General features: G+C 43.5%; 1 long non-coding RNA gene across 7 annotated transcripts in view; it reads right to left on the bottom strand.

Moving 5' to 3' along the window:
• The window catches only part of LOC129563799 (uncharacterized), a 519,846-nt gene extending 503,284 nt beyond the window's left edge, over positions 1 to 16,562 (bottom strand). For 3 of the 7 annotated variants that reach the window (XR_016036931.1, XR_016036933.1, XR_016036935.1), the window contains exons 1-2: positions 16,483 to 16,561; positions 14,537 to 14,591 (exon numbers count right to left, since the gene is read on the bottom strand). This is a non-coding gene — a long non-coding RNA (uncharacterized LOC129563799). Of the gene's footprint in view, positions 1 to 4,929; positions 5,199 to 14,536; positions 14,592 to 16,482 lie in introns of all 7 variants that reach the window. The other 4 variants (XR_016036932.1, XR_008687426.2, XR_016036934.1 and 1 more) reach the window with 2 other exon arrangements.
• Positions 16,563 to 18,072: the final 1,510 nt, after the last annotated feature.

The following is an 18,072-nucleotide window of genomic DNA, read 5'->3' as shown; positions in this document are numbered from 1 at the left end:
CTTCCAGATGTTCAAGATGGTTTTAGAAAAGGCAGAGGAACCAGAGATCAAATTGCCAACATCCGCTGGATCATCGAAAAAGCAAGAGAGTTCCAGAAAAAAATCTGCTTCTGCTTTATCAATTATGCCAAAGCCTTTGACTGTGTGGATCACAACAAACTGTGGAAAATTCTTAAAGAGATGGGAATACCAGGCCACCTGACCTGCCTCCTGAGAAATCTGTATGCAGGTCAAGAAGCAACAGCTATAACTGGACATGGAACAGCAGACTGGTTCCAAATTGGGATAAGAGTATTGTCACCCTGCCCAACATTCAGAAAACTAAGATCATGGCATCTGGTCCCATCACTTCATGGCAAATAGATGGGGAAACAATGGAAAGAGTGAGAGACTTTATTTTGGGAGGCTCCAAAATCACTGCAGATGGTGACTGCAGCCATGAAATTAAAAGATGCTTGCTCCTTGAAAGAAAAGCTATGACCAACCTCGACAGAAATTTAAAAAGCAGAGACATTATTCTGACGACAAAGGTTCATTTAGTCAAAGCTATGGTTTTTCTAGTAGTCATGTATGTATGTAATAGATGGACTATAAAGAAAGCTGAGCACCGAAGAATTGATGCTTTTGAACTGTGGTATTGAATCGATAGGCGACAGACTCTTGAGAGTCCCTTGGACTGCAAGGAGATCCAACAAGTCCATCCTAAAAGAAATTAGTCCTGAATATTGGAAGGACTGATGCTGAAGCTGAAACTCCAATACTTTGGCCACCTTATGCAAAGAACTGACTCATTGAAAAGACCTAGATACCAGGAAAGATTGAAGGCAGGAGGAAAAGGGGACGACAGAGGATGAGATGGTTGGATGGCATCACCGACTCTATGGACATGAGTTTGAGTAAGCTCCAGGAGTTGGTGATGGACAGGGAAGCCTGGCGTGCTGCAGTCCACGGGGTCACTAAAAGTCAGACATGACTGAGCGCTTGAACTGAACTGAACAGGGTAGCAACTGACTCAACAAAATATTGAGGAGTTTTATTAGGGAAGAAAGGGGAAAGTTGTATATGAACACAAATAGCAGCCTCTGCCACACCTATGTCAAAGATTCAAGATAATGTCTGTGAAAGCAGTTTGAAATACAGTAAAAAGCAGTGTACATATATTGCAGTTAAAGCAAGTTGCCTTATCAGTCTCCACAGAAATATTAGATAACCCTCTGGGAATTCTGGGACATTGTCTCCTAATTAGGGGTAGGAAAACTCTATCTGATAAACCATTGTTTTTTCTTTCCCAAATAAGAATGTTTGGGTAAGTGAAGTGTTCTTTGTAAGTGAAGTGTTCTTTGGTATGGGTCCCTGGGAAAATCCCGTTTAAAGGGAATGTAGGCCTTTCCAAACAAAACTCATGTCATAAGGAAACTTTCATCACCAGACTTTTCCTTAGAGTAGTGAAAGCCTATAGGCCTCAGACATAAAGATGCTGATACAAACTGACTTCATGACAGCAGCTCGAATTTAGATACTGTATCAGTAAGGGTTCTCCAAAGAAACGGAACCGACAGGCAATATATATTTATATACACATATATGTATACATGTATATTAAAAGATTTATTTTAAGGAATTGGCTCATGTGTGAAGGCTGGAAAGTCCAAAATTGATAGGGTGAAAAACCTCAGGCAGAATTTCTATCTTATAGTATCAAGACAGAATTTCCTCCTGTCTAGGAAACCTCAGTTTTTGCTTAAAGCTTTCAACTGGTTGTTTGAGGCTCACCCATGTTATCGAGGGAAATCCCATCCCTTATATCTATCATCTTTGCGCAGATACTTAAGCTCTTTAGGGCTTTAAAATGGAATAATAATATCTTCCTCAAATAAATGTTGATAGGATTTTTAAAATATTTATTTATTTGACTACACCGGGTCTTAGTTGCAGCATGCAGGATCTTTAGTTGTGGCATGTGAACTCCCAGTTGTGGCATGCAGGATCTAGTTCCCCAACCAGGGATCGAACTTAGGCCCCCTAGTCCGAGAGCACAGAGTCTTAGCCAGTGGACCACCAGGGAAGTCCCATTATTACATAATAGGATAATATGTAATAACTATTTTTTTTAGGTTCTACCAAAGTTAAGTATTATTTAGTACATGGTTGCTTTCACAATCAAGGCTGTAGCTCAGTGTAATGTGATATTATTCAAGCTGGTCCCAGTGGCTAAGGAAGATTCTATAGTTATAGTGTCTGGGCTCATAAACCTTGTACAAGGGGGAGCTGCCCAGGTCAGCCACCGCCTCCTGATCAGTATGGCTGGTATGAAACATTGAGCTCAATAAACTTGTCTGGGTTGGTTGATCCTCTGACACATTTTGTTTCCATTTGAAGAAGCTGGTCAACTGAAGCAAACTGAATAAATTTCAGGAAAAAGACAACACAAAGTTAAACAGATGACTTTATGGCAAGACTTAATCAGAGTTTTAACATGAATCCTGAATCTCTAAAAGGGCTTTCTAGTATGCAGCATCAGGAACTTCTCCAACACTTCTTGGTAGCAGGACCTCTGTTTCCATTTTGTTGAGCACCTTACATCAGGGGTCCCCAACCTTAAATCAGGGGTCCCCAGCTTAGGAACCAGGCCGCACAGCAGGAGGTGAGCATCAGGCAAGTTAGAGAAGCTTCATGGGTATTTACAGTCGCTCCCCATCACCTTAATTACCACTTGAGCTCCACTTCCTGTCAGATCAGCGGAGGCATTAGATTCTCATAGGAGTGAGAACTCTAACCCTAAAGTCAAGGCAGAATATCCTGAGATTGCCACAAAATAGAAATAAAGTGCACAATAAATGCAATGCAGATGAATCATCCCAAACCATGTACATCCCATCCCATGCACTCCCCACCACTATCCCAGTCTGGAGAAAAGCTGTCTTCTATGAAACTGGTCCCTGGTGCCAAAAAGGGTGTGGACCGCTGCCTTACATATCATCATTTGAGAAACTGTGCTTCACAGAGATCCACAGTACCAGGCTATTTTTAAAATCTCTATTTATTAGAATGTCCAACCATTTCTACCGAATGCTTGTCCTTAAACCTGAGAGATGGTAGGAGATACCCAGAATGCCTCATTAGAGAGCTTCACAAAGTGCTACATGATCTTTCTCTAACTTAATTTAAAATGCCAGCTACAACTGTACTAGACTCGACATTAAAGCTGAAATGTTTCAGTTAAAAATTCAACACACAAATGGAAATTCAAGAATCAGGAAGGAAATAAAAGGCTTCTTGGCAAAAGGCATGTTCTAGAATGAATGACCTGATGTTTCCCCTCAGCGTGGAATGGGCCGAGTCATGGAGCTTTGCTGGAAACAAGCCCTGAATCTACACACGTTGTGTAACTTTCTACATTTCTGCTTAATGGAAGCCAAATAATCAGAGGAGGAGGGTGTTCCCCTGGCCATTTAGAGGAGATCCAGAATAACCTTTTCTTTTCAAATTATTTTGCACATTTACACACTACCCTTGATTCCTGGGTTGGGAAGATACCCTGGAGGAAGGCATGGCAACTCACTCCTGTATTCTTGCCTGGAGAATCTGCTTGGAGAGAGGAGCCTGGTGGCCTACAGTCCATGGGGTCGCAAAGAGTCAGACACGACTGAGAGACTAAGCACACTTGAATAGGTAATCTCACTTCTACCCAGCACTCTAGTGCCATATCTTTCTCATGTATTGGGTTGGCCAAAAAGTTCATTCAGGTTTTTCTAGAACATCTTACAGAAAAGCCTGAATGTACTTTTTGGCCAACCCAGTAGACCTGAGCAAACCCCATGATGGGGTGACCAAGACCAATGAGACAGCCAAGCCTGCAGGCACAGTGGCAGTGGCAGCACCCTGCAAGCAAACATTTGTCAGTCCACCAACATCCGTAGCAGGCTCTGATCATCCCAACAGATCCACGGAAACTACAACAATCAGAGTTCTCTTATCTGATCATTCTGCTCTTCATTTGGTCAAAGGACATAATGGTTGCCCTCACTCCTTCTAGTCCAGTGGCTCAAATTTGAGCCTGCCTCAGACTCCTTTGAAGGACTTGATGCATGCAAATCTCTGGGCCCCATCTCCAAAGTCTCAGAGTCAGTGTCCCCATGGCATTCATATCAGCATGGCAATTGGCTTCTCCCCACCCCGATGTAGATGGTCTGTGGCCCCCACCTCAAGATATTGCCATCTTGGACACCTCAGTCAACCACCATCAAATAAAAACTGGTGTTGATCCAACTTAGACCCAACACGTAAGTCTTCTTCAGGTGTGGAAAGCTAAAAGAAGGTTTGTAACACAAATCACCCACAGGTTCACTTTCTAATAGAGATACAATTGTTCTATTGGGAAAATGTATTATTAACTCATTAATTTAGCAAGAAAATAAAAATATTTAGTTTAAACCTTACTTTTAATTATAAGCAAATCATTACTTAGCAAAAGCAAAAACTAAAATAATTAGAAGGGCTTCCCTGGTGGCTCAGACAGTAAACAATCTGCCTGCAATGCAGGAGACCTGCATGGGTCGTAAAGCTCCCCTGGAGGAGAGAATGGCTACCTACTCCAGTATTCTTGCCTGGAGAATTCCATGGACAGAGGTGGGCAACAGTGCAGTGGGTTGCAAAGAGTCGGACACAGTACTGTTCAGCTGCTAAGTCATGTCAGACTCTGCGACTCCATGGACTATATGTAGCCTACCAGGCTCCTCTGTTCATGGAATTCTCCAGGCAAGGATATGGAGTGGGTTGCCATGCCCTTCTCCAGAGTATCTTCCTGACCCAGGGGTTGAACCTCCATCTCCTACATTGCAGGCAGATTTTTTACCACTGAGCCACCAGAGAAGCCCACCAAGCAAGTGCCTTTGCCTTTATTGAAATGCTGTAATAAACTTTATTTACCTAAAGGCTTTCGTTTTTCCTTCTTTTCTCTTCTTTATTTTAGAAGAGACATCTTCAGAAAGGCCATTCTCTTTCTTAGTTGCTTCTGGACTGTTCTGGAATCTTTTCAGGGTACTCAGCCCTGCCACTTGAGCCTGAAAACTGGAGTCATTCATTCCTTATTTTATTCAGTAAATGTTCATGAGCATCAGCAGCACATCTGATGCATCTCTAGGCAGTAGAGGTAGTGATTGAGGAAGATGACGCCTTACCCACGTGGAGTTTCCATTCTAGTGGGAGAGACAGAAAAGTAACAGAGCAGTGACAAAATATAGAAAGCAGTGCAGGGTGCAACAGGGTCACATACAAGGAGCACCTAACCCAGACTTGAAGGTGGGGATAGACAGTCAGGTGGCACTAGTGGTAAAGAACCTGCCTGCCAATGCTGGAGACATAGGAAACACACGTTCGGTCCCTGGGTTGGGAAGATCCCCTGAAGTAGACCATGATAACCCACTCCAGTATTCTTGCCTGAAGAATCCCATGGACAGAGAAGCCCAGCGGGCTACAGTCCACAGGGTCACAAAGAGTCCGACCCAACTGAAGCAATTTAGCATGCATGCATAGATAGTCAAGCTTTCCCAAAGAAAATGTCACCCAAAATGAATCCCAAAAGATGAAATAAAGCTGACAGAATGGCAGAAAGGACACAGTGGTTTTAAGGAACTGAAATAACTTCAGCATACCTGGAGCATAGCATGGGCTTGGTGGGGTGGGACTGCCAGTGGGAAGAGAAGGCAAAGGACAATACTAAAAAGATAGACAGTACTTCCTTAATACCTTTTGCTTCTGTGTGAGCTATCTTACATTGCTTTGTTCCATCATCATCAGCTTAGTAAATGGAAAAACATAAACCGAAATAGAAAAACACAATTTGGGGTGACACCTGGGTTCACAAAGATGCCCTGGGGGCCCTGTCTGTGCTGCCTCTCTCCTCCCTTCCTTTGGTGAACCACTCCTCCTTCCATCTAGCTCTAGGCATGTGACCCAAATTGTAGCTGCCATTCTTTTCACATGGTTCAGTATCCTCGGCCATAGTAACTGGCTGAGAACTAAACTTGGCTCGCTCCAAAACTGGCCATGGATAGGTCGCATACTCCTGGCCATGGGGATTAGTCTGGGATTAGGCACGAACTCAAGACAAATCCATCAGAGCTCCTCCCCAAGTCTTGCTGGACTGGAGCTAGCAAGGCAGCATCTTTTCCTCTCTGGTCCATGAGCTGTGAGCATGTGAGCTGAGAGCTAACACTGCCATGTCCTCTGCCACAGAGGGAATCCTGCTTTTAGGATGGAGACAACTTAAGAATGGAGCTAACACAGAGAGAGAGGAGAGATAAGAAGGCACAAGAATCGTGACAGCTTTTCAGCTTCTAGTTTCCTTCCCTAAAGGCCAACACCAAGGCTGCCCTAGTTCCTGTCCTTCCCAAGATCTGACTATTCAGCATTTTCTCTCAACTTCTGAGCCACCAGGTACTCCTCGTAACTAACTTCAGCCCGTTCCACCTGGGTCTTCATCACATGCTTGTATGCACTCTACTTGCCATGTTCCTCTGAACTGCTTTTCTCAAAGTGGGTATGAACAGCCATGAATATGTAGATGATTTCCAACTTGCTCAAGGCTTTCTCCATTTCTTCACCTCATTTTTTCACATCTTTACTCACTTTCTCTCTTCGGAAGGCTTAGAAACCAGCAACCAAAAGAGAATTAGGTTTCTCACGTCTGCCCTCCTGGGAAAGACCATTGCTCCATGGGGCCAATTAGTTACTTAAGGGTGAAGGAGAAAATGAGTCAAGTAGCCCTTTTCAGAGAAGCTCTCCACACACTCTCTAGCCCCTGGCTTAAGTCATCTGAGTCACTCAGAACTCTGCCATAACTGGGTATCCAAGTTATGGAGGAAAGGAGGCCACCGAGCACAGGACACAACAGAGTTGGCCAACAGAGTCCACCGTTGACTCATACTCAACACGGCAAAAATAGAATTCTCTGTCCTCCCCTAAACTAACTCCTTGACACAGCTCCCTTATTCCTTGCCTTATCATTCTCCCAGTCACCCTGATCTGATCACTAATTTCTGTCTCTCTACCTACCCTGTAGTCAGTGAGATACTGATTCCTACCATTTTTTTCTTTGAAATATCGTTTATAGTCATTCTTTCCTCACCATTCTCACTGCCTGAACCAGGATCCATCACCTCCTGCTTGTGCCACGTGCTTGGTCATGTCTGACTCTTTGTGACCCCATGGACTGTAGCCCATCAAGCTCCTCTGTCCATGGAATTTTCCAGGCAAGAATACTGGAGTGGGTTGCCATGTCCTCTTGCTCAACCAATCTCTTATATGGTTTCTCTGATATCACCTCCTTTCCCCAAGCCTGAACTGAAAGGACCAAGGACAGGTCCCTGGTCCAAGGGTTGCCAATCCATACTCTGACCAGTGACCTGAGACAGAGCCTGGTACAAACATATGAACTAGACTGATCAGATTCTCTAAGAAATTTGGCCTAAGAAGAATTTTTGCAGTAGCATATGATCTTAACAATGTTGACCTCTAACTTTTCTCCATGGGCCATGCTGTCTCTTCAGTCTCTTCAGTCGTGTCAGACTCTTTGCGACCCTATGAACTGTAGGGTCCTCAGTCCATGGGATTCTCCAGGCAAGAATACTGGAGTGGGTTGCCATACCCTCCTCCAGGATATCTTCCCAGCCCAGGGATCAAACCTGCATCTTTTAGGTCTCCTGCATTGGCAGGTGGGTTGTTTACCACTACTGCCACCTGGGAAGACCCAACTTTTCTCCACATTCCTTTTCAAAGGATTATGCAATTTTATTAGAATAAAATCTTTGGATATTTTTTTAAAAATAAAAATTATTTGGCCTAAAAATACTAGAGGGAGAAGGAGAGAGGGAGGGGTGGGGAAGAGAAAGAAAACAGAGAGAGAAAAAGGAGGGAGGGGGCAGGGAAGGAGAAGAGAAAAGGGGGAAGGAGAGGGGAGAGAAACAGAAGCTGAGGCTGAAAGGATATGTATAAAGGCATGAGAACAGACTTTTGGACTCAGTGGGAAAAGGAGAGGGTGGGATGATTTGAGAGAATAGCATTGAAACATATATATTACCATATGCAAATAGATGACCAGTATGAGTTCGATGCAAGAAGCAGGGCACCCAAAGCCAGTGCTCTGTGACAACCTAGAAGGACGTGGTCGGGGGGAGGTGGGAGAGTGCATTCAGGATGGGGGGACATGTATACCTATGGCCAATCCATGTTGATGTATGGCAAAAACCATCACAATATTGTAAATTAATTATTCTCCAATTAAAATAAAGAAAGAAAGGAAGAAGGCATGACAAGTCAGAACTTTAAGGGGAGAAGTAGAAAACTGGAACCTTGGTGGGCTAGCTACACAAATGAAAACTGTAAGAAAGCGAGGTGAGGAGTATGATAGAATTGGGAACTTTAGAAAGGATGAACTGAGCAGATGGGGGAAAGAAGGCAGTCGGGAATGAGGGGGGATTAGGGCTGAATGATGTTCCTAGCACAACACTCGAGTGAAAAGTCCCAGATCCTGCTACTGAGATCACTGAAGCTGCAGTGGATCCAAGTACAGTTCCCACGAGGTCCCACTGCACTCTGCTTCCTGATCTTTTAGTCCCCTAAAAGTCTCTCTCTCCTTTGTAATTCTTTAACAATGTCCCCACCTCTTAATTCAGGTCATTTGAAAGAGCCTCTATCCCTTGCAAACAAAAGAAGTTAATGAGCAGAGTTCAAATGAAATCCTGTCTGGCTTCTGAGAAGCTCATTATCTGGCCCCACACATGCATATCCAGCCATCCAGTCCCACAGCTCCTCAAGCAGGACCCTCCACTTCAGAAATATCAAGTCTGCTGGCCCCTGTGCCTTTATTGGCCCTTCTGCCTCACATGCACTCACTTCTCTTCACCTGACCAGTTTCTATTCCTGCTTTAAGGCTCACATCCTCTGGGAAGAACTTCCTAGCCCCTTCAGCCCACATTACTTCTCGTTCCTCTTCCGTACTAAGCCCTATAGTCGGTTTCATGCAATCTAGGCCCCCATTGCACACTGACCGGTATTTTTCTCTATATATTCCCTACAGGTTTTTTTGTTTTGTTTTGTTTTCAGTTGGCTCTGTGTGGCATACACGATCTTCATTCCCTGATCAGGGATCAACCCACGCCCTGCAGTAGAAGCCTAGAGTCTTAACCTCTGGACCACCAGGGAAGTCCCTATTTCATGTTTTTTAATCTCCCCAACATGTTCATAAACTCATAAGGAGGAAGAAGAGATTTTGTATTGCTTTGAAGTGGCCCACTGGATCACGGACATGGCAGATATTCACAAGTATCTCTTGTTGGAAAGGCATCAACACAGAGCAGTAATATCTCAAGAGGCACATCGCAGAACCTCATTACTACACTAAGGGCCCTGTGCTGAGAGTGTGGCCATTGACATAACATCCAAAGACAGGGGCTCAGCTCAAGGTGAGGCTGCCCTCAGACCAATGGGCCTAGTGAGAGGACCACACTTTTCATTTCCTCCAAGAAGAGAGAGAGAACAGCAAAGGCCTGAGCCCTGGAAGTGTCAACTAACAGCTTGATGTCATGAGATCTCTGCATCTATTCTAGGGAAAGCATAAAATCCTAACCCTATGTTCCTTTCGGAATAAGCACCTCAAAACACAGACCAGGGAAATGCCAATCTTTTCCTCCTTTCATCCTCGAGTTTCCCCACCCCCCACACCAGAGAAATGCTCTACTCCCTTCCCCAAGGGACAGTGGCCTTTCCTGGCTAAACCCAAGTCACCTTTGAAAAAGGTCACCATTCCACGTGGGACTTGGAAATACCAAAAAACACTGAACAGTATTCTTAGAACTTGCCTCCATCACAGCATTTCAATACCAGAGGAGAGTGTGGTTCCACCCAGTGCCATTTCCAAAATTGACAAAGGACCCATACATCAGCAGTGGCTATTTTGACACTCCATCATGAGTCATAAAATCTCTATTCAACACCCACTCCAAGAGCTGAAGGTATTATTTATTCCAAGGGTTCCATCAGAGGTCTCCACTAAGCGCAGGATAATCTGCTTCTGAAAACCATAATTAAGAAAAGGGCAGGTTTCTTGTCATCCTCAGAAACTGAAATACAAAAAATAAATCTGACTAAGAACATGTGGGTGGGAAGGTACATGAGAAAAGGATTTAAGAAAAACTTCTCCCATGTTACCCACTCAGGAGCTATTGCTGAGCCGTGCCTCTATTTCTTGGTTTCCTGTTTTTGCTTATAGCAGATAAAAACTTGATGGCAGTGATCTTAATTTTCTCTGTCAGCTTTCCAAGCTCATGATGGTGAGAAAAGGGTAAAAATTGCTCCTGTCCTCAGGCAGGAAGGGCTTCCCAGGTGGCTCAGCTGGTAAAGAATCTGCCAGCAATGCGGGAGACCTGGGTTTGATCCCTGGGTTGGGAAGATCCCCTTGAAAAAGGAACAGCTACCCACTCCAGTATTCTGGCCTGGAGAATTCCATGGACTGTATAGTCCATGGGGTCACAAAGAGTCAGACATGACTGAGTGACTTTCACTTTCAGGCAGGAAATGAAAGTTCAAGAAAAGGGGCTCCAGCAGAAGACAGAAAATGTGGGTGACCCCCAAGGCTGCTATGGACATATCTGGAACCACCTCCTGATCTGGGACAGGGACAGCATGTTAGCAAGGAGTCTAGATGGATGTAGAGATGTGGACATCATCAATCTGGAAAATGCACATGAGAGATGTTAACAGATCTATAGGGGACTTCTCCTTTACCTAGCCAGACCAGGGTTTGAAATTCCAACATCAGAAGCTCAGTTGGTTCATTCATTCATTCCTGTATTTGTTGCCTTTTCCCCAGGAGGAGTCATCTTTAAAAAGGTAAATATCCACAGGAGGGATCATATACAACCATTAACACTGTAGTATGAATTAATCTGTCAAATTCTTTCACTAGATGTATATATAGAGAAGAGGGAATAGGGAAGGGAGGGTTAAGAAAGAGAGAGAGATGGAGGGAAGGAAAATCAAAGTCATCCTTTCTTGTCTCCTAAAAGTGTATTCACAATCATCACTGCCAATTGCTGAACATCAGAATGGATGTCAGAGACGGAGAGCCTCATTTCAGTTTCCTCTGTGTCTGGGCAAGGGGCCTGCCAGTTATGTGAGTCTTTATTTGTTTGGAGGGATGTTGATGAAAGGAAGTTCATTTGAGACATCTTCACAGTGTTACCTCCTCCCCTCCCACCACCACAGCCCTTTGTGAAGACTGAGACACTATGGCTTTATTTATCTTCTTCCTAGAACACTGAGTCCTAGCTCATTGTCTCAATACTAGCTCTTCCCTCTGCCTAAAATGCTATTCTTCCTGAAATTTACATAAATCCTATATCCCTTTCTCAGACAGGCCTTTTCTATCTAACATGTGCCTACTCTAGCACATTGCCAATTTATTTTCTTTGTAACACTTCTCAGTACCAGATTTCATCTGATTTATTTTTGTTTACTTGTTTAATGCTTTCTTCCCTCCATACCACCAATTAGAATTTCTTGAAAATTTCCAATAGCATCTGTTTCATTCACATATGGGCCTAGAACAGTACCTGGTCCATAGAAAACATTCAGTAAATATTTGTTGAATAGATAAATTGATGGATAGATGAATAATGAGTCACTACTCTCAATCCCCACCATAAATGGATATCCCCAAGATTGATTTAAAATACTTTTCTCAGTGTATGAAAAGATGTTCCAAATCATATGTCATTGCAGAGATGCAAATGAAAATAACAAGATACCACTCCACACCTATTAGAATGACCTAAATCTAAAACACTGTTTATAGTAGCTTTATTCTTAATAGCCTAAACTTTAAGTCCTTCAGGAGGTGAATGGATAAATAAACTGTGATACATCCATACAAAAGGAACGCTATTCAGGGCGAAAAATAAATGAGCTACCAAGCCACAAAAAGACATGGAGGAAACTTAAATGCATATTACTAAGTGAAAGAAGCCAGTCTGAAAAGACTGCATACTATATGACTCCAACTACGTGACATTCTGGAAAAGACAAAACTATGGAGACAGTAAAATGATCAGTGGCTTCCAGGGGTGAGGGGGAGACAAGGAGGGAGGGATGCATAGGTAGAAAACAGAGGAGTTTTAGGGAGGGCAGTGCTCAGCTAGTAAAGAATCCACCTGCAATGCGGGAGACCTGGGTTTGATCCCTGGGTTGGGAAGATCCCCTGGGGAAGGGAATGGCTACCCACTCCAGTATTCTTGACTGGAGAATTTCGTGGACAGAGGAGCCTGTTGAGCTACAGTTCATGGCGTTGCAAAGCTGGGGCTCCAAGGCTGGGCAAAACAGTCTGGAACCACAAGAACATGGTTGACAAAGGGTAGGGAAAGGCCTCTAGTCCAAAGCCATATATGGGGCTTCCCTGGTGGTCTAGTGGTTAAAAGTCCACCTGGCAATGCAGGGGACACCAGTTCAATCCCTGGTTTGAGACGATCCACATGCTGCGGAACAAGTAAGCCCCTGGGCCACAACTACTGAGTCTGTGCTCCAGAGCTTGGGAATTGCAACTACTGCTCCACAATAAGAGAAACCACTGCAAGGAGAAGCCCCCGCACCACAACAGAGAGTAGTCCCCACTTGCTGCAACTAGAGAAAGCCTGTGCGCAGCAACAAAGGTCCAGCACAGTCAAAAACAACGAACTAAATTAATAAATAAAATTTTTAAAAGCCATATATATGCTCAGAATCCTGAAGACCTACAGAAAGCAACTGTTCAGGACAAAGCAAGCAAGAGAGCAAACTAAAGGGGCCAGGCTTGAGGAGACCTGGATTCAGAGGTCAATTCCTGTCCTGTTTAGAAAGTTTCTTAGATGTTTTCTATGATGAAAAAACCTTGGCTGAGGAAGCAAGGAAGTGAATCAGCCTAACTTGAGTAGGGAGCATAATGATCAGGATAAAAAACAAGAACAAGAGCAAATTGTACAGATAGTTTTGTTTGCAATTACCTAAACTCTGAATTGAGAGAAAGAGATGTGTGTGTGTGTGTGTGTGTGTGTGTGTGTGTGTGTTTGTCTTAGATGTGGTGGGGATGGAACTTCAGAAATTTTCTATATGCAGAAAACAAAGCTACTATCAACAAACATGTGACTGGGCTCCAGAGGAGGCACCCCTGAGCCATGCTGGGGTGTAGCTCTGCCACAGCCCCCTGGTGGCCTTGCATATATATCCACCCACACAGGTCATGCAGGCAAAGTGTGGAAGTGCAGCCTGAGTCCTGTCCGATGCTTTGTGATCCTCCTGGTACATAAAGCATTGGGAGGAGGTCATGTAAGGAGTTGCTACGAGTCCATCTCCCAGTGATCTACCTTCCCCCTCACCCTCCAACCCCCACCCCCACCCCTCCTGCCCTGGAGGTTCTCATGAGACAGTTTCTCTTTGCTTCTCAAGTCCTAATGAGGTATGTGGTTTTCTGCCTAGTCTTCTCAGAATATCTAACTGCTTTAATATATAATATGTAAACACAAATTTATAAAATATAAATGTTATAAAAATATAAAATACAATTTCTAATATAAATTTATATAAATATTTATTATGCAGAATATAGAACTACTTTGTGGCAGCCTATATAGGGCTTCTCAGCAATGAAGTGCCCCACCACTTGTGTTGCGGTCATCTGGCCCATGTCATTCCTTTTAGTGTGGGGGACAACAACTACAAAAAGGTGGCTCTTTCAGCTTCTTCATGTTTTTACTGTCTACGTAAGTACTCAAATTTCTAAATCTAAAAGTGCCTCACTGTATCCTTACCAGTCAAATCAGTCAGGTTGTGGCCTTGGCCTTGCCTTGTATTGTATGTGTGAGATTGACAGACCTCAGATAGGAAAAAAAAGGCAAGCTTCTTATTTATACTATGATGTTTGTGGGGAAAGATTTCCCTGCTGGATAGTTTGAGTGAAAACATTCAAATACATGTCAGTCCCCTCTGAAGAAACCCTGATATGGTCCAAACCCACTGCTGAGACCTTACTCAGCCGGGTCCCTGCTGACATACATGTACTTTGAAGTTACTGGCCATTTGCTACAGGGGGACAGGGTGTTCCTGCAATGCAGACTCATGGCGTCCACAGCCACTATGCTTAGAGAATCACAACAGTTCATTTTGCAGCAAGCTTCCACTCATCTCAATCCAAGAGGACACAGCCATTTGTAAAGACTTCTGGGAAAGGTCTATTGCCTCCTCTATCAACCAGTGCAATTCTTGATCTACCAGGACACTCTTACTTAAGTCTTACATGATTCTCATCCTGTGGTGGTAACCTCTGTCCCCATAAAGGCAGAGAGGTTAGTGTGTATAGCAGAGTCCTTGACCTCCAGGAACTTATACTCCAAGAAGAAAGTCAAATTGAGCCACAAAAACAAGCACTTAGGTATATAATATACAGTGATATGTAATAAAAAAGTTCAAGCCAAGGGTTATAAAGGTGGAGGAGGGAAGGCAAACTCACTTCAAATTTGGAGATTAAGTATGGCATTCTGGAGGATGTGGCATTTCAGCGGGGCCTAGAAAAAAACATAAAATTTCAATAAGCACAGAAGGGATAATAATTGAGCAAATAGGAAAAACTAAAGACCCTAGAATATAGATAATTCTGGAAAGAAAAGAGAATTTTTTAATTTAATTCTTTTCTTTAGAGTGAGTGGAAATGACCTTTGCATCTAGAAAATATGGACAGGATACTACAAGCCAGAAACCAAGAACAAGGAAAAGCATAGGAATATAAAATATACTTGCCAAAACAAGAAGCAATGGACAGTGAGTAGATGTAAAAGAGCAAAAGTAAGGATAACCCAGTCATTAGACATACTGAGCAGCTGAAGGGCGAAGAGAGAATGGAGAGCAGGCAGACAGTTAGGAGAATAGTCAGAAACAACAAAATGAACAGCAGCAGCTATGGTTCCCCTAACTCCAACAAAGTGCTAGCTGCTTTCCTTACAGACTTTACTTCATTTAATCCTCACAAAACACAGCAAGGTAAGTTCTGTTATTAAGAAACCGAAGCTCAGAGAAATAAAGGAACTGCCCTTGTGTCAGACAAGTAGTGAGTAGCTGAGCTATGTCTGACCCCAGAACTATTGCTCTCAGCTCCCTCATTGGCAGGAAGGCATCGGGGAAGCAGCAGGGAGAGGACAAGGTTGAAGGTGCCAGACCGGAAGCGGATGTGTTTGGGCAAAGATCCTTCAGAAGCTGGGGAGGGGCAAGATCTCAGGCATGAGTTGGGAAGTGGCAAAGTGATAGAATAGGGCAGAGGGTGAGGGGGCTTTTCTTCCTCCAAGATTCTGAACACCGCTGAGGAGACCCAGGGAGGCTGAGATGCAGTGAAGTGGAAGCTGACAGGCAGCAGATCCAAAAGGACCTTGAAACCAATGTGGGGCCTGCCTCTAAGAGCAAGCCGCTTGTGCCTGATGACTCATTCCCCAGGACACGGCCAGCTCCTGGCCAGCAGCCACGCAGGGTGCTGCAGCAGGGCACTGTTCCACACCACGAGGCGCTGTCACATCCAGCCTCCTCCACTGGTCTCCAGGAAGTGTGGCCACACACAAAAGCCACGTTTGACTTTGTGTCACTAAACCATTTCTTCCTGTTGGCCAACTGGAGGGCAAAAGGGATCAAGGTAAACCAGTGAAGGGATGTGGCAATTCCAAATTACTCCACAAAACGTTTTCTAAATGTGTCTGAGCTGGCCTTCTATAAAGGGCAAGAGTGGCACAACAAACTAAACTCTACCCTTGAAAATTGTTCAAGAGGGGTAGCCCCGAAAATCTGAATTCCAAAACCTCAGAGCAGGTGGCCTTTTCAAAGAGCTGAGTTGATTTTATCACTAGCTTTAGTCTGATTTCACCACAGATTTCCTCCATAATCCAGGATGTGATAAGAAACCAACATAACAGGAATTCATCTTCCCCCAAGGAAAGGTGAGCATCTCTGAGCTCAACAGAGACAACTGGAACCTAATTACATTGCCTCTTTTCAAGCCTTCCAGTAAAAGTGTAAAATGAAAGAGGACTGAAAGAGGCAGTTTAGCACAGCTATAATGTGACCACGTTTTCTTTTAAAAATGACACACCAAGTAGCTGCCATTTTTAGAAAATGATCTGAAATCAGAGCAAGTATCACTGTAGCAAAAAATAAATAAAGACCCTCATTCAAGGGCTTTTGGAACCTGGGTCCCCAAGAGCACTATTTCCTTGTTAGATTTGATTAATTTCACACAAAGGTAGGCCAGGAATGCTGATCTGGAAAAAGAAAAGCAAACCTTTGTGAAGAAAAACAAGTATGTGGCCTTCGGGGAGCTAAGCACATGTTTAATTTTGTGTTTTAAACTTCTCAGCAGACTGCAGATCTATAAAGGGAATCACTGAAAGTGAAGATAACAGATAACGGGCGACTTACCCAGAGCATCAGGCTGTTTTCCGCAAGACGGGACGAGAAGTGAGAAAGCAAAATCTTTGCTTCAGTTACACAAACTCCCTCTCCTTTGCAGAGAAACTTGATAGCTGAAATGGAGCCAGACGCTAATGCGGGAGGCGCTGCCAATATCTCTGTGCTTGTCCAACACTGACATCTAGTGGTCAATTCTGAATTTTTTTTTCCAGAAAATGATCCATTGGAAACACCAAGTAGGTAAATCTCCTCTATGCTTTTTATTGTGAAAGATGCGTCTTCTTTTTCTTTTTGGAAAATATCAAATTATAATTTAATTATTGTTTTGTAAAAGATAGTTATTCAATTTATATTTTTAGTTCAAAATAGTTATGTGTTGTCATTTTCATTAAATAAGACTTGGCAAGTGTGTGAAAAAAGCACAGGATCTCTAATCTGAATTTGCTGGGTATCATAATTCTCTCTCATATCCATAAAGCACTAATCAGTTTCCAAGGCATTACCAGTTATCTTATCTTGTTAGCTATTCAACAACTCTGAGATGAGGGAGTCAGGATCATCTGATTTCGCAGAAAAGGACACAAAGGCCCAGAAAATCTAATACACCCAAGATAATAGAGCAAGTCAGAGGGGATGCTAGTTCTAGAATCAAAGTTTCCCAATTTCTAGGCCAGGACTCATCATTAAGCCATCATTTCCTTTGTAGAAAGAAAGAAATTACGCTCAGCTGATGAGGGAAAAGGCAAATGGGGACACACAAACATACACACCCTTCCTTTTGCTCTGCACCATTAAAGCCCTGACATTAATGAGCAGAGAGGAAAGCCACTGTGGATGATAGCCGCACTGCATTTTAGTCCACCCAGAAAGACTTGGCTAAAGCTAATGGACCCACTGGGCATTATTAACCTTCCCCTCCAGCCTACCATTATCAGCCACCACAACGAAGTGCAGGGGCTGGTGTTTACAAACACCCTGGACTGTCACCCAAAGAGCTTGAGAGTTGGTTACATTATGGCCAGATTTAGGCACTTTCCCCCAGGCAGCTGCATTCTGATGATGCTAGCAAGCTTCCTAATTATCATCTGAACTAGAGGTATATTGGGAACCTCGGGACAAGCGAGGCACCCTTGAGGGTAGGGTGAATGGATTAGAAATGTATACATTTCTTTCCTCTATAAGCAACTTACCAAAGTCTTCAGAATTTTAAACAGAAACTTCTGTTTTTAAACAGGATCATTAGTTGGAACTCTAAGAAACAGAGATCAAACCATGAAGGTTTGAACACCAGTGAGCACTTCATAAATGTTGTCTGGAATAAAGATATTCCATGAGATTCCCAAAGAGGTGTGGAGCGTTTGCCTTTGAGGCCTGCAGCCAAACTTGCACTGTTACCACTTTTCTAGGAAGTGAAACCTGTGGTGGGGATGAGACTGGAAGAAGAGAGAATAGTCAACCAGACAAAGGGGAGGAGGTCAACCCTCAGGGTTCAGATCTCTCTGCCCCAAAGCAGCTCCATCTCTAGAAAACAAAGGTGTAAAATCCTACCATTAATATCCCTTTTAAATGGCAAATTAAAAGGCAGTGATACAGCTTGCT

Source organism: Moschus berezovskii, chromosome X (assembly GCF_049115385.1).
Source record: "Moschus berezovskii isolate FMDL1 chromosome X, NW_MosBer_1.0, whole genome shotgun sequence".
Lineage (NCBI taxonomy): Eukaryota > Metazoa > Chordata > Mammalia > Artiodactyla > Moschidae > Moschus > Moschus berezovskii.
This window is presented reverse-complemented; position numbering and strand designations above follow the sequence as displayed.